The sequence below is a fragment of the Oncorhynchus masou genome, chromosome 19, assembly GCF_036934945.1.
Source record: "Oncorhynchus masou masou isolate Uvic2021 chromosome 19, UVic_Omas_1.1, whole genome shotgun sequence".
NCBI lineage: Eukaryota > Metazoa > Chordata > Actinopteri > Salmoniformes > Salmonidae > Oncorhynchus > Oncorhynchus masou.
Window position 1 is genome coordinate 35,276,336 of NC_088230.1, and position 16,377 is coordinate 35,292,712.

The window sequence follows — 16,377 nt, forward strand, 5'->3', positions numbered from 1 at the left end:
CTAGGGGTCACCAAACAGTCAATGGGGTCACCAAACAGTCAGTCACTAGGGGTCACCAAACAGTCAGTCAATAGGGGTCACCAAACCAGTCAGTCAATGGGGTCACCAAACAAGTCAGTCACTAGGGGTCACCAGACAGTCAGTCACTAGGGGTCACCAAACAGTCAGTCACTAGGGGTCACCAAACCAGACAGTCACTAGGGGTCACCAAACCAGTCAGTCACTAGGGGTCACCAAACAGTCAGTCAATAGGGGTCACCAAACCAGTCAGTCACTAGGGGTCACCAAACAGTCAATGGGGTCACCAAACCAGTCAGTCACTAGGGGTCACCAAACCAGTCAGTCACTAGGGGTCACCAAACCAGTCAGTCAATGGGGTCACCAAACAGTCAGTCACTAGGGGTCACCAAACAGTCCGTCACTAGGGGTCACCAAACAGTCAGTCACTAGGGGTCACCAAACCAGTCAGTCACTTGGGGTCACCAAACCAGTCAGTCAATAGGGATCACCAAACCAGTCAGTCAATAGGGGTCACCAAACAGTCAGTCAATAGGGGTCATCAAACAGTCAGTCAATAGGGGTCACCAAACAGTCAGTCAATAGGGGTCACCAAACCAGTCAGTCAATAGGGTCACCAAACAGTCAGTCAATAGGGGTCACCAAACCAGTCAGTCACTAGGGGTCACCAAACAGTCAGTCAATAGGGGTCACCAAACCAGTCAGTCACTAGGGGTCACCAAACAGTCAGTCACTAGGGGTCACCAAACCAGTCAGTCAATAGGGGTCACCAAACAGTCAGTCACTAGGGGTCACCAAACCAGTCAGTCAATAGGGGTCACCAAACAGTCAGTCACTAGGGGTCACCAAACAGTCAGTCACTAGGGGTCACCAAACCAGTCAGTCACTAGGGGTCACCAAACAGTCAGTCACTAGGGGTCACCAAACCGTCAGTCAATAGGGGTCACCAAACCAGTCAGTCACTAGGGGTCACCAGTCAGTCAATGGGATCACCAAACAGTCAGTCACTAGGGGTCACCAAACCAGTCAGCCACTAGTGGTCACCAAACAGTCAGTCACTAGGGGTCAGTCAGTCAATAGGGGTCACCAAACAGTCAGTCACTAGGGGTCACCAAACAGTCAGTCAGTCACAGTCAGTCACTAGGGGTCACCAAACCAGTCAGTCACTAGGGGTCACCAAACAGTCAGTCACTAGGGGTCACCAAACCGTCAGTCAATAGGGGTCACCAAACCAGTCAGTCACTAGGGGTCACCAGTCAGTCAATGGGATCACCAAACAGTCAGTCACTAGGGGTCACCAAACCAGTCAGCCACTAGTGGTCACCAAACAGTCCGTCACTAGGGGTCACCAAACCAGTCAGTCACTAGGGGTCACTAAAAAGTCAATGGGGTCACCAAACAGTCAGTCACTAGGGGTCACCAAACCAGTCAGTCACTAGGGGTCACCAAAAAGTCAATGGGGTCACCAAACAGTCAGTCACTAGGGGTCACCAAATCAGTCAGTCAATAGGGGTCACCAAACCAGTCAGTCACTAGGGGTCACCAAACCAGTCAGTCACAGTCAGGGGTCACCAAACAGTCAGTCAATAGGGGTCACCAAACCAGTCAGTCACTAGGGGTCAAACAGTCAGTCAATAGGGGTCACCAAACCAGTCAGTCACTAGGGGTCACCAAACAGTCAGTCAATAGGGGTCACCAAACAGTCAGTCAATAGGGGTCACCAAACCAGTCAGTCACTAGGGGTCACCAAACCAGTCAGTCACTAGGGGTCACCAGTCAGTCAATGGGGTCACCAAACCAGTCAGTCACTAGGGGTCACCAGTCAGTCAATGGGATCACCAAACAGTCAGTCACTAGTGGTCACCAAACAGTCCGTCACTAGGGGTCACCAAACCAGTCAGTCACCAGGGGTCACCAAACAGTCAGTCACCAGGGGTCACCAAACAGTCAGTCACTAGGGGTCACCAAACAGTCAATCAATATGGGTCACCAAACCAGTCAGTCACTAGGGGTCACCAAACCAGTCAGTCACTAGGGGTCACCAAACAATCAGTGACTAGGGGTCACCAAACTGTCAGTCACTAGGGGTCACCAAACCAGTCAGTCACTTGGTGTCACCAAACAGTCAGTCAAGAGGGGTCACCAAACCAGTCAGTCAATTGGGTCACCAAACCAGTCAGTCAATGGGGTCACCAAACAGTCCGTCACTAGGGGTCACCAAACAGTCCGTCACTAGGGTTCACCAAACCAGTCAGTCACTTGGGGTCACCAAACAGTCAGTCACTAGGGGTCACCAAACAGTCAGTCAATAGGGTCACCAAACCAGTCAGTCACTAGGGGTCACCAAACAGTCAGTCACTAGGGGTCACCAAACCAGTCAGTCAATGGGGTCACCAAACAAGTCAGTCACTAGGGGTCACCAGACAGTCAGTCACTAGGGGTCACCAAACAGTCAGTCACTAGGGGTCACCAAACCAGTCAGTCACTAGGGGTCACCAAACCAGTCAGTCACTAGGGGTCACCAAACAGTCAGTCAATAGGGGTCACCAAACCAGTCAGTCACTAGGGGTCACCAAACAGTCAGTCAATGGGGTCACTGGGGTCACCAAACCAGTCAGTCACTAGGGGTCACCAAACCAGTCAGTCACTAGGGGTCACCAAACAGTCAATGGGGTCACCAAACAGTCAGTCACTAGGGGTCACCAAACAGTCAGTCACTAGGGGTCACCAAACAGTCAGTCAATAGGGTCACCAAACCAGTCAGTCACTAGGGGTCACCAAACAGTCAATGGGATCACCAAACAGTCAGTCACTAGTGGTCACCAAACAGTCCGTCACTAGGGGTCACCAAACAGTCAGTCACTAGGGGTCACCAAACAGTCAATCAATAGGGGTCACCAAACCAGTCAGTCACTAGGGGTCACCAAACCAGTCAGTCACTAGGGGTCACCAAACCAGTCAGTGACTAGGGGTCACCAAACAGTCAGTCACTAGGGGTCACCAAACCAGTCAATGGGGTCACCAAACTGTCAGTCACTAGGGGTCACCAAACCAGTCAGTCACTTGGTGTCACCAAACAGTCAGTCAAGAGGGGTCACCAAACCAGTCAGTCACTTGGTGTCACCAAACAGTCAGTCAAGAGGGGTCACCAAACCAGTCAGTCAATGGGGTCACCAAACAGTCAGTCAATGGGGTCACCAAACCAGTCAGTCAATAGGGGTCACCAAACCAGTCAGTCACTAGGGGTCACCAAACCAGTCAGTCACTAGGGGTCACCAAACCAGTCAGTCACTAGGGGTCACCAAACCAGGTTGGTTTTGCAGTAAGACCATGTATCGTAGAAAGTCTCATCAAAGCAGACTATCGATTCCTTTCAATGGTAGTTTTATAATTAGTACCTCCAAACTCGTTTAGTAACCCTCGTTCCACGGAGGCATCAGGGTCATCCCATGTCATTTCAGCAAGCCATGACACCCACCATTGGTTGGATTGTTCTGAAATCATTTCTGTAGTTTCCAGGTTAGGACCACATCTAGTGGTCAGAAGGGGTCACCAATACAGTCAGGATGTAGGATGGGCCATAAACATAACAACTTCAATGACTGATTTCTCTGAACAGGAGGGGAAAAAGAAGAACCTCAACCAAATTCACTGAGAATCCATTACATAGGAAGAAAAAAACAACATTTATAGTCGTAGCTCTATACTACCTGTTGGACATAGAGAACTGATACTGTATACTGGTTGTTAGGGTGGAATTGTTGTGTGGGGTCCGTGGGTAGCTTTTGACTATTTCTTTGGATTCCTCATGTCTTACTCATTGTTAGAAAAAAGTTTGGTCTGAATCGGATGTTAGATACAATATTTATTAATTAAATTGTCCAATTAGCTTTATCAATTAGATTAACTTCTAATAGATAATAATGTTGCCGTCACCTACAGCTACCCAAACCAGTCAGTCAATAGGGGTAGTCAGAGTGAGGTAGACTAGAGATAGCAGAACATTCTCAAGGTCACAGCTTCCCTCCCTAACCCTCCCTTCAAACAGTCTGTCAGGCACAGCTTCCCTCCCTTCAAACAGTCTTTCAGGGACAGCTTCCCTCCCTAATCCTCCCTTCAAACAGTCTGTCAGGCACAGCTTCCCTCCCTAATCCTCCCTTCAAACAGTCTTTCAGGCACAGCTTCCCTCCCTAACCCTCCCTTCAAACAGTCTTTCAGGTCACTAGGGGTCTCAAACCAGTCAGTCACACCAAACCTTCATAGGGGTCACCAAACCTAGGGGTAACCCTCCCTTCAAACAGTCTTTCAGGCACAGCTTCCCTCCCTAACCCTCCCTTCAAACTGTCTTTCAGGCACAGCTTCCCTCCCTAACCCTCCCTTCAAACAGTCTGTCAGGCACAGCTTCCCTCCCTAACCCTCCCTTCAAACAGTCTGTCAGGCACAGCTTCCCTCCCTAACCCTCCCTTCAAACAGTCTTTCAGGCACAGCTTCCTCCCTAACCCTCCCTTCAAACAGTCTGTCAGGCACAGCTTCCCTCCCTAACCCTCCCTTCAAACAGTCTTCCCTCTAACCCTCCCTTCAAACAGTCTTTCAGGGACAGCTTCCCTCACTAACCCTCCCTTCAAACAGTCTGTCAGGCACAGCTTCCCTCCCTTCAAACTGTCTTTCAGGCACAGCTTCCCTCCCTTCAAACAGTCTTTCAGGCACAGCTTCCCTCCCTAACCCTCCCTTCAAACAGTCTTTCAGGGACAGCTTCCCTCCCTAACCCTCCCTTCAAACAGTCTTTTAGGCACAGCTTCCCTCCCTAACCCTCCCTTCAAACAGTCTGTCAAAGGCAGTCTGTCAGGACAGCTTCCCTCCCTAACCCTCCCTTCAAACAGTCTGTCAGGCACAGCTTCCCTCCCTAACCCTCCCTTCAAACAGTCTGTCAGGCACAGCTTCCCTCCCTAACCCTCCCTTCAAACAGTCTTTCAGGCACAGCTTCCCTCCCTAACCCTCCCTTCAAACAGTCTGTCAGGCACAGCTTCCCTCCCTAACCCTCCCTTCAAACAGTCTTTCAGGGACAGCTTCCCTCCCTAACCCTCCCTTCAAACAGTCTGTCAGGCACAGCTTCCCTCCCTAACAGTCTTCAAACAGTAACCCTCCCTTCAAACAGTCTGTCAGGCACAGCTTCCCTCCCTAACCCTCCCTTCAAACAGTCTTTTAGGCACAGCTTCCCTCCCTAACCCTCCCTTCAAACAGTCTTTTAGGCACAGCTTCCCTCCCTAACCCTCCCTTCAAACAGTCTTTTAGGCACAGCTTCCCTCCCTAACCCTCTATCCCTAAACATTGTCAAGAGAGGGGAACAGAAGAGCAGAGCTTTTGTCTCTACGTCAATGAGACACACTGACTGAGGTGATTTATGCATAAATAAGGTCATGTCAAAAAAACATTAAGGAAAGAAAGAAGCATAATTGACCCTTCGCTATGCCCCACCCCAGAATCTTGGGCAACCAATCGCAGCGCTCCAATGGATAGCAACTGTTGTCGAGTCCATCACATTGGTCAATCTCACACGTAAATCGCATGTTTAAATGGCAACTGAACAGTGCACCTGGACTACTGTGGTCCCTGAAATGCAGAGCCTGTTAGAGGCTTTTTCAAATCGCTAATTATACTTTTGTTACATTGTTTGCTAGCTCAGTGTTGTGTACACTTGACCTTAATTACGCCAACAAAAATATACTTTCCAGGTCACCTATATTATATATATATATACCCCAAGCAAAAGTATAAACGCAATATTTTACTGAGTTACAGTCATAAATCCATCAATTGAAATAAATTCATTGGGCTCTAATCTATGGATTTCACATGACTGGAAATAGAGATATGCATCTGTTGGTCACAGACACCTTAAAGAGCCAGGGACGTGGATCAGAAACCAGTCAGTATCTGGTGTGACCACCATTTGCCTCATGCATCGTAACATGTCTCCTTGACATAGAGTTGATCAGGCTGTTGATTGTGGCTTGTGGGAATGTTCTCCAACTCCTCTTCAATGGCTGTGTGATGTTGCTGGATATTGGCGGGAACTGGAACACGCTGTCATACACGTCGATCCAGAGCATTCCAAACAGGCTCATTGGGTAACATGTCTGGTGAGTATGCAGGCCATGGAAGAACTAGGACATTTTCAGCTTCCGGGAATTGTGTACAGATCCTTGTGACATGGAGCAGTGCATTATCATGCTGAAACATGAGGTGATGGCGGCAGATGAATGGTACGACAATGAGCCTCAGGATCCCGTCACGGTATCTCTGTGCACTAATTGCTATCGATAAAATGCAATTGTATTCGTTGTCCATAGTGTATGCCTCCCCATACCATAACCCCACCGCCACCATGGGACACTCGGGTTCACAATGTTGACATCAGAAAACCACTCGCCCACACAATGCCATACACGTGGTCTGCAGTTGTGAGGCCGGTTCGGACGTACAGCCAAATTCTCTAAAACGATGTTGGAGGTGGCTTTTTGGTAGAGAATTTAGCATGAAATTATCTGGCAACAGCTCTGATGGACATGCCTGCAGTCTGCATACCAATTGCACGCTCCCTCAACTTGAGACATCTGGGGCATTGTGTTGTGTGAGAAAACTACACATTTTAGAGTGGCCTTTTATTGTCCCCCAGCACAAGGTGCACCTGTGTAATGATTATGCTGTTTAATCAGTTTCTTGATATGTCACACCCCTCAGGTGGATGGGATTATCTTGGCAAAGGAGAAATGCTCACTAAGTGGGAGGTAAACAAATGTGTGGACAACATTTGAGAGAAATACGCTTTTGGTGTGTATAGAACATTTTAGGGATATTATATTTCAGCACATGAAGCAACACTTTACGTGTTGAGTGAAAGACAAAATCTGTGTATATACCACCGGAAACCTTCATTTCTTCCCGTTCTAACAAAATCAAGCTGAAGACATCACACGTTCCATTCTACCACCTGCTGGAGGAGTAATGGGGGTGTGCCGTGTCTCTCTAAAATGGGGTTGGGGGGGGGGAAGCTTTGGCTTATTTCATTTACACACCTGTTCAATGATCAAAACAGTGTCACATTTGTATTGAATTAACGGTGCCACCAGAGGTCGTTACTACACATGGAACGGAGGCTCTACTTTGAGTCAACACGGCTAGACTAGACGTGATTGTGTTTGTAGTCTAGATACTCACAATTTGATAAATGTACACTATTAATTGATAAAGTCTTGTCAAATAAATAATACATAGATAGTGATTATGTATGATACACCAGTTTAAAAATATATATACATATTTAAATGGAAAAATAATTTAAACATGTCACCAGGGGTATTTGCTACGTTGGTTCCTGAAATGCAGAGCCTGATTTGCATATCTGAAATTATACTTTTGTTACATTGTTTTCGAGCTCAACTGGTTAGCTAGCTCTCAGTCTCACTGACCACCAAACGCTGCTAACGCTAACTAGCTAGCCACTTAATATAACTCAACATAATATGTTAGCTAGCTAAGTTAGCAATGTTATGAATACAACTCCCATCTGCTGTCGACCTCAGGATACTAGTTGAGAGCACTAGTTAGCTCCAAAAGTGGTTATAGGTTACATGCTGCCAGGGAATTCAGAGACATTCAGTGGCTTGCTACACTACAACCATCATTTGACCAGGTTCCCGAGATTGTAATTGTAATGACAGTCCACCACAGCATACCCAATATCTTCCTGAATAGCAAGGAGTAGTCTGTGTTTTTAAATTTAATTGTGAATTAGAAACACAGTTTGAGGGGAATTGGGCTTCACCGGTTAATGTTGTCCAAGATTGCGACTGTAACCAAGAGGGACGGGGTTCAGGTGAATTGCTGATATAGTCAATGCGGATGGCTAATAGGCAGGTTTTTTTTTTTTTTACCAATCAATCCATTGACATTGGTCAATATTTGTCATCTGTTACAACACTGGAAATGACAGGACAAATGAGGAGTAGGATTGACAGGTACTGGATCAGGTGGCCAGCATCTTTCACTCTCTATCTCTCCCTGGCTCACTTGTTTTCTTTCTTCTTTTCCTTCCTTCCTTCCTTCCTTCCCTCCCTCTAACGTCTTCATCCTTTTTTAAATCTTTAAAAAAAATATCAAATCAATACATAAAGCACATGAGTGAACACAAGCATACATAGGTTACAAATAATAGACAATCGAGCTAGGGGGTACAATATCACATTACAATTACACAAGGACCTTAAGGGACATGCATATACTTACAATTCTAACAGCTTTTTTGTTAGTAGAGCATTTAACCGTCTTAAAATACAGTTCAATTTCTTTTTGTAGGGTACGAAAATGTGTTTTTCTGTTTGTAAATTTACATTTGTGTATATGAAATTTGGCCAAAAGAATAATGAAATTAATTACATACATACATTGTATGTAAAGAATCCAAACAGTACATCTCTCCACAATAGTGTAAAATCTTCATAAATGTGTTCAATTATAAACCTACTGATGTCTTGCCACAAGGTAAGGCAACTGCTGAGCTGACGCTTCAGATCCCCACAACGTCATCACGGTGGAGACGTAGACCAGCGTCACAGACCTGAGATCTGTGTGGACAATGCATCCCGTTTGTTGTGAGGCTCACGCTGCGACGTCGTAGCCGACAGGTGACCGAACCATGGCAACAGCTGCCAAGGCGATGAGAGACAGTGCTGTCAGAGTTCCAGAGAGGGGGGAAGAGGGGGGTGAGATGAGACGAGAGCGAGACGTCCATGCAGTGGTGTAAAGTACTGAGGTAAAAAATACTTTAAAGTACTGCTTCAGTACTTATCTGTACTTTACTTTACTATTTATATTTTTGACAAATTTTACTTTTTACTACATTCCTAAAGAAAATAATATAATTTTTGCTCCATACATTTTCCCTGACACCCAAAAGTACTTCTTACATTTTGACAGGAAAATTGTCAAATTCACACACTTATCAAGAGAACTTCCCTGGTTATCCCTACTGCCTCTGATCTGGCAGACTCACTAAACACAAATGCTTAGTTTGTAAATTAATGTCTAAATGTTGGAGTGTGCCCCTGGCTATCCGTAAATTTAAAAAAACACAATCAAATTGTGCTGTCTGGTTTGCATAATATAATGAATTTGACATTAATATGAATACTTTCACTTTTGATACTTAAGTGAAAGTCACCCAGTAAAATACTGCTTGAGTAAAAGTCTAAAAGTATTTGGTTTTAAATATACTTTAGTATCAAAAGTAAATGGAATTGCTCAAATATACTTGAGTCATTTTCTATTTTAAGGTATCTTTACTTTTACTCAAGTATGACAATTGAATACTTTTTCCACCACTGCACCTTGACACATCGCCTGGCTTCATTCAAACAATCTTCCCTGCACGGCCTCTGTCTCTCAGATGTTTCTGCATGACTTGGACAAAGCATCGGTCAGTTTCTTTCAATTGAATTAAATGTATCTTAGATGAATTGGCATATGATTGGCGGCAGGTAGCCTAGCGTTTAAGGTGGCCTGTTCGAATAGGTAACAAGTCTGTCGATGTGCCCTTGAGCAAGGCACTTAAACCTAATTGGTTAGGCAGAGTGGGATATGCAAAAAAATACAAAAAAACAGTCCAATTCACACATGTATAATACACACTTGTATATGTGTGAAATAGGATAAATGTAAACATCCACCTAGTTATTTATATCAAAGCCACTGTCGTAGTGTTATCACATAGGTGTGGTTCCGGAGTTAATTAGGCAATTAACATCCCATCATGCTTAGGGTCATGTTTGAAAATGCTGGGCAGGCCATTATTTTAGATATCACAGCTATAGGGTGACAATGCCCCCAACCGCAGGGCACGAGTGGTCACTGATTGGTTTAATGAGCATGAAAACGATGTAAGCCAAATGCCATGGCCGTGTCACTCACCAGATCTCAACTCAATTGAACACTTGTGGGGGATTCTGGAGCGGCGCCATAAATAGCGTTTTCCACCACCATCAACAAAACACCAAATGATGGAATTTCTTGTGGAAGAATGGTGTCGCACCCAATAGAGTTTCAGAAACTTGTAGAATCTATGCCAAGGTGCATTGAAGTTGTTCTGACATAACACCCTATTAGGACACAATGTTGGGAGTTTCCTTTATTTCGGCAGTTACCTGTATGATTCACATAAGATTCACCGTCATAAAACTATGTAAACACGACGATTCAGATAATAGTTTAATGTTGGGCCTATGCGAGTAAATTACTTAAGTGGCTGAATGTATGGTGAAGTGCACACATTCGTAATGTGATCTCCACAGGCTTGGGTCTGTACATGCAGTAAAGCAGGGATAGCTAGATTCAGCCACATGTCAATTTCAACAAAAAAATTATTGAGCAAATGGTCAGGGGGCCGGAACATAATTAAGCAAAAAGACCGAGGGGGTGTGGCCAATATAACACGGCTAAGGACTGTTCTTACGCATGACGCAACACGGAGTGCCTGGACACAGCCCTTAGCTGTGGTATATTGGCCATATACCACAAACCCCCAAGGTGCCTTATTGCTATTATAAACTGGTTATCAACGTAATTAAGAGTAAGAAAAATATTTTTTTTCATACCCGTGTTATACTGACTGATATAACACGGCTGTCAGCTAACCAGCATTCAGGGCTCGAACCACCCAGTTTATAATTACAAATAATTTGAAGACTGCATACTGACTGCAAGATGCCCAAACAGATATATTGTTTGACTAAAACCTAATCATTTCAAACCTTTCTTTCTTTTGTAAACAATCACGTGTCTCTTGTATACGATCACGTGTCTCTTGTATACGATCACGTGTCTCTTGTATACGATCGCGTGTCTCTTGTATACGATCACGTGTCTCTTGTATACAATCTTGTGTCTCTTGAATACGATCACGTGTCTCTTGAATCTGATCACGTGTCTCTTGAATCTGATCACGTGTCTCTTGAATATGATCCACAAACCAGCACAACTAAAGCCACAGGCTTCTATTAAACCAAGCAGCGCTCAGCACCACTAAAGCCCTGGCCTTCTATTAAACCAAGCAGCGCTCAGCACCACTAAAACCCTGGCCTTCTAATAAACCAAGCAGCGCTCAGCACCACTAAAACACTGGCCTTCTATTAAACCAAGCAGCGCTCAGCACCACTAAAACCCTGGCCTTCTATTAAACCAAGCAGCGCTCAGCACTACTAAAACCCTGGCCTTCTATTAAACCAAGCAGCGCTCAGCACCACTAAAACCCTGGCCTTCTAATAAACCTAGCAGCGCTCAGCACCACTAAAACCCTGGCCTTCTATTAAACCAAGCAGCGCTCAGCACCACTAAAACCCTGGCCTTCTATTAAACCAAGCAGCGCTCAGCACTACTAAAGCCACAGCCTTCTACTAAACCAACTAGCTGTATCCTTTGAAGGCTACCTCTAATATGCTTCAAAATTGCTCCTTTTTAATCAAAGCAATTAACACCCTGCGACTCTGTAGCGGGACTTAGCCATCAATAAATCACTGCAAAGATAATTGCAATTAAACTCTGAAGTCATGGAAGCAAGTCGGTAGAAGACAGCTATGAATATATTGTGTAATTTAGATAATAGATACAGAGAAATACAAAATCAAATCCAATTTGATTTGCCACATGAGCCGAATAAAACAAGTATAGACCTTACTGTGAAATGTTTACTTACAAGCGCTTAACCAACAATGCAGTTCAAGAAAGAGTTAAGAAAATATTTACTAAATAAAATAAAAAGCAACATGAAATAACAATAACGGGGCTATATGCATGGGGTACCAATACCGAGTCAATGTGCGAGGGTACAGGTTAGTTGAGGTCATTTGTACATGTAGATAGGGGTAAAGTGACTATGCATAGATAATAAACAGTGAGTAGCAGCAGTGTAACAAAAAAAGGGGGGGGGTGTCAATATAAATTGCAACGGTCTAAGGCACTGCATCTCTGTGCTAGAGGCGTCACTATTTTAGTTTGCCTGCATTAAAGTCTCTGGCCACTAGGAGTGCCGCTTACGGATGAGCATTTTCTTGTTTGCTTATGGCCTTATACAGCTCATTTAGTACAGTTTTAGTGCCAGCATCAGTTTGTGGTGGTAAATAGATGGCTACAAAAAAATATGGATGAAAACTCTCTGGGTAGATAGTGTGGTCTACAGCTTATCATGAGGTACTCTACTTCAGGCGAGCAATACCTCGAGACTTCCTTAATATTAGACATCGCGCACCAGCTGTTCTTGGCAAATAGACATACACCACCAACCCTCGTCTTACTGAACATAGCTGTTCTGTCCTGCCAATGCACATAAAACCCAGCCAACAGGAGTTAGGGCCTATGGAACAGTCAGTATCAAGTCGGACATATTATTAAATAAGAGTCAAAAGTGTGATTTATACCAGGGGTTTATCCAGATTTTTAGTGGGCTGAGAGCTTCATTTCCCACCTCCAATATTTATATGTTCCTGTCCGACAGATATATAGTTCCTAATCTAGTGCACCTGATTCTAATAATTAGCTGGTGGATAAATTTAATCAGGTTAGTTACAACTCAGGAGGGTCTCTCTCCAGGAACAGGGTTGGCCTAGGTAATACATTACTGTGTTGTAATAATGTACAGTGCCTTCAGAAAGTATTCACACCCCTTGACTTTTTCCACATTTTGTTGTTTTACAAACTGGGATTAAAATGGATTTAACGATCTACACAAAATACTCTGTAATGTCAAAATGGAAGAAAAATCTATGGAGAGAGGTACTGAGTAATGTGTTGGAGTTGCCCCAAACATAGCACATTGTATTCAGGACAAGAAAGTTCATTGCTTTGTCATATTTTTTGCAGTATTACTTTATAGTGCCTTTTTGCAAACAGGATACATGTTTTTTAACATTTTTATTCTGTACAGTCTTATTTTCACCCTGTCAATTAGGTTAGTATTGTAGAGTAACTACCATGTTGGTGATCCATCCTCAATTTTCTCCCATCCCAGCTAACTGTTTTAAAGTCACCATTTGCCTCATGGTGAAATCCCTGATCGGTTTCCTTCCTCTCCGGCAACTGAGTTAGGAAGGACGCCTGTATCTTTGTAGTGACTGGGTGCATTGGATACACCACCCAAAGTGTAAATAATAACTTCACCATGCTTAAAGGGATATTCAATGTCTTCTTATCTTTTTACACTTTTTAGCCATCTACCAATAGTCTGCCCTTGTTTGCGAGGCATTGAAAAACCTCCCTGGTCTTTGTGGTTGAATGTTTGTTTAAAATTCACTGCTCGACTGAATTACTTTACATATAATTATTATGTATGTGTGCGGTACAGAGATGAGGTAGTCATTCAAAAAATCATGTTAGTGTTAGTGTCATTTTAAAAACTATTAATGCACACAGAGTCCATCAGGGCTGAACCCATTTAGTTGACTGGTCGATTGTTTGGTCAATAGGCTGTTGGTCGAACGATATTTCTTTAGTCGAGCAGTAGCAAAGAAAAGACACCTGTCTGATTCTCGACTTTCTGAGTGGACTTCATTGTGGAGGCTATTGGGATGGCACAGCCCATCAGTCTAAGACATGTGCTACTGAAATTGTATATTGTATAATTATATATATTACAGTGCATTCGGTAAGTATTCAGACCACTTGAAATTTTCCACATTTTGTTACGTTTGTTTGTTACTTATTCTAAAATTGATTAACTATTTAACTTCCCTCATAGACACAATACCCCATACTGACAGTGAAAACAGGTTTTAGAAATGTTTGCTAAATTATAATAAATTAAAAACAGAAATACCTTATTTACATAAGTATTCAGACCCTTTGCTATGAGACTTGAAATTGCGCTCAGGTGCATCCTGTTTCCATTGATGATTCTTGAGATGTTTCTACAACCTGATTGGTCCACCTGTGGTAAATTCAATTGATTGGACATGATTTGGAAAGGCACACAATATAAGGCCCCACAGTTGACAGTACATGTCAGAGCAAAAACCAAGCCATGAGGTTTTGAGGAATTGTCTTTAGAGCTCTGATACAGAATTGTGTCGAGGCACAGATCTGGGTAAGGGTACCAAAACATTTCTGCAGCATTGAAGGTCCCCAATAACACAGTGGCCTCCATAATTCTTAAATGGAAGAAGTTTGGAACCACCAATACTCTTCCTATAGCCAAACTGATCAATTGTGGGAGAAGGGCCTATGTCAGGGAGGTGACCAAGAACCCGATGGTCACTTTGACGGAGCTCCAAAATTCATCTGTGGACATGGGAGACCCTTCCAGAAGGACAGCCATCCCTGCAGCACTGCACCAATCAGGCCTATATGGTAGAGTGGCCAAACGGAAGCCACTCCTCAGTAAAAGGCACATGACAGCCCGCTTGGAGTTTGTCAAAAGACACCTAAAGGACTCTCAGACCATGACAAACAAGATTCTCTGGTATAATGAAACCAAGATTGAGGTCTTTGGCCTGAATTCCAAGTGTCACGTTTGGAGGAAAGTAGGCACTGCTCATTACCTGGCCAATACCATCCCTACGGCGAAGCATGGTGGTGGCAGCATGTTTTCAGTGGCAGGGACTGGGAGAATAGTCAGGATCGAGGCAAAGATGAACGGAGGAAAGTACAGAGAGATCCTTGATGAACACCCCAGTCTGAGGTACTGAGTGCTCTGTAGCAGGTTAAGGTTCACCTTCCAGCAGGACAACGACCCTAAGCACACAGCCAAGACAACGCAGGAGTGGCTTCGGGACAAGTCTCTGAATGTCCTTGAGTGGCCCAGCCAGAGCCCGTACTTGAACCCGATCTCTGGAGAGACCTGAATTTTTTTTTTAAAGGGTCTGAATACTTACAGTGGGGCAACAAAGTATTTAGTCAGCCACCAATTCTGCAAGTTCTCCCACTTAAAAAAATGAGAGAGGCCTGTAATTTTCATCATAGGTACACTTCAACTATGACAGACAAAATGAGGAAAGGAAAAAAAATCCAGAAAATCACATTGTAGGATTTTTAATGAACTTATTTGCATATTATGGTGGAAAATAAGTATTTGGGCAATAACAAAAGTTAATCTCAATACTTTGTTATATGTTGGCAATGACAGAGGTCAAACGTTTTCTGTAAGTCTTCACAAGGTTTTCACACACTGTTGATGGTATTTTGGCCCATTCCTCCATGCAGATCTCCTCTAGAGCAGTGATGTTTTGGGACAGAGGAGCCTCTTAAAGAAGAAGTTACAGGTCTGTAAGAGCCAGAAATCTTGCTTGTTTGTAGGTGACCAAATACTTATTTTCCACCATAATTTGCAAATAAATTCCTACAATGTGATTTTCTGGATTTTTTTCTCATTTTGTCTGTCATAGTTGAAGTGTACCTATGATGAAAATTACAGGCCTCATCTTTTTAAGTGGGAGAACTTGCACAATTGGTGGCTGACTAAATATTTTTTTGCTGCCCCACTGTATGTAAATGTGATATCTTTTTTATTTTTAATACATTTGCAAACATTTCTAAAAACCTGTTTTTACTTTGTCATTATGGGGTAGTGTGTGTAGATTGACAAGGGGGGAAAACAATGTAATCCATTTTAGAATAAGGCTGTAAATGAACTAAATGTGGAACAAGTCAAGGGGTCTGAATACTTTCCGAATGCACTGGTGCAACACTAATAAAAAAATATCTTATAACAAATGCATTTTCTCCCACGTTAGATCTCTGTCTGCGGCAAACGGTTGCTGAGTGGGACAAAATCGCTCCTGAGATGTGTGCAAACCTGGTGGCCAACTACAAGAAATGTCTGACCTCTGTGATTGCCAACAAGGGTTTTGCCACCAAGTACTAAGTCATGTTTTGCAGAGGGGTCAAATACTTATTTCCCTCATTAAAATGCAAATCATTTAAAAAAAAAATTTGACATGCGTTTTTCTGGAGTTTTTGTTGTTATTCTGTCTCTCACTGTTCAAATAAACCTACCATTAAGATTATAGACTGATCATTTCTTTGTCAGTGGGCAAACGTACAAAATCAGCAGGGGATCAAATACTTTTTTCCCTCACTGCCTATATTTAAATACTTCTACAGGCTACTGTTTGTATCAATCATTCATTCGTTCATGTCATCACACAGTATTCGAGTCATTCATGATTAGAAAATGCAAACAAGCATTTTTGTTTTAAAATAATAATAATTTAATTATTACAGAATAAAATAATTTGAATAATAGGTGTAAATTGCATTCATGAATGTATACGACTGTTTTGAGTCTTTGCTGTAATACAGGTTTTTCCAAAAGGTTTT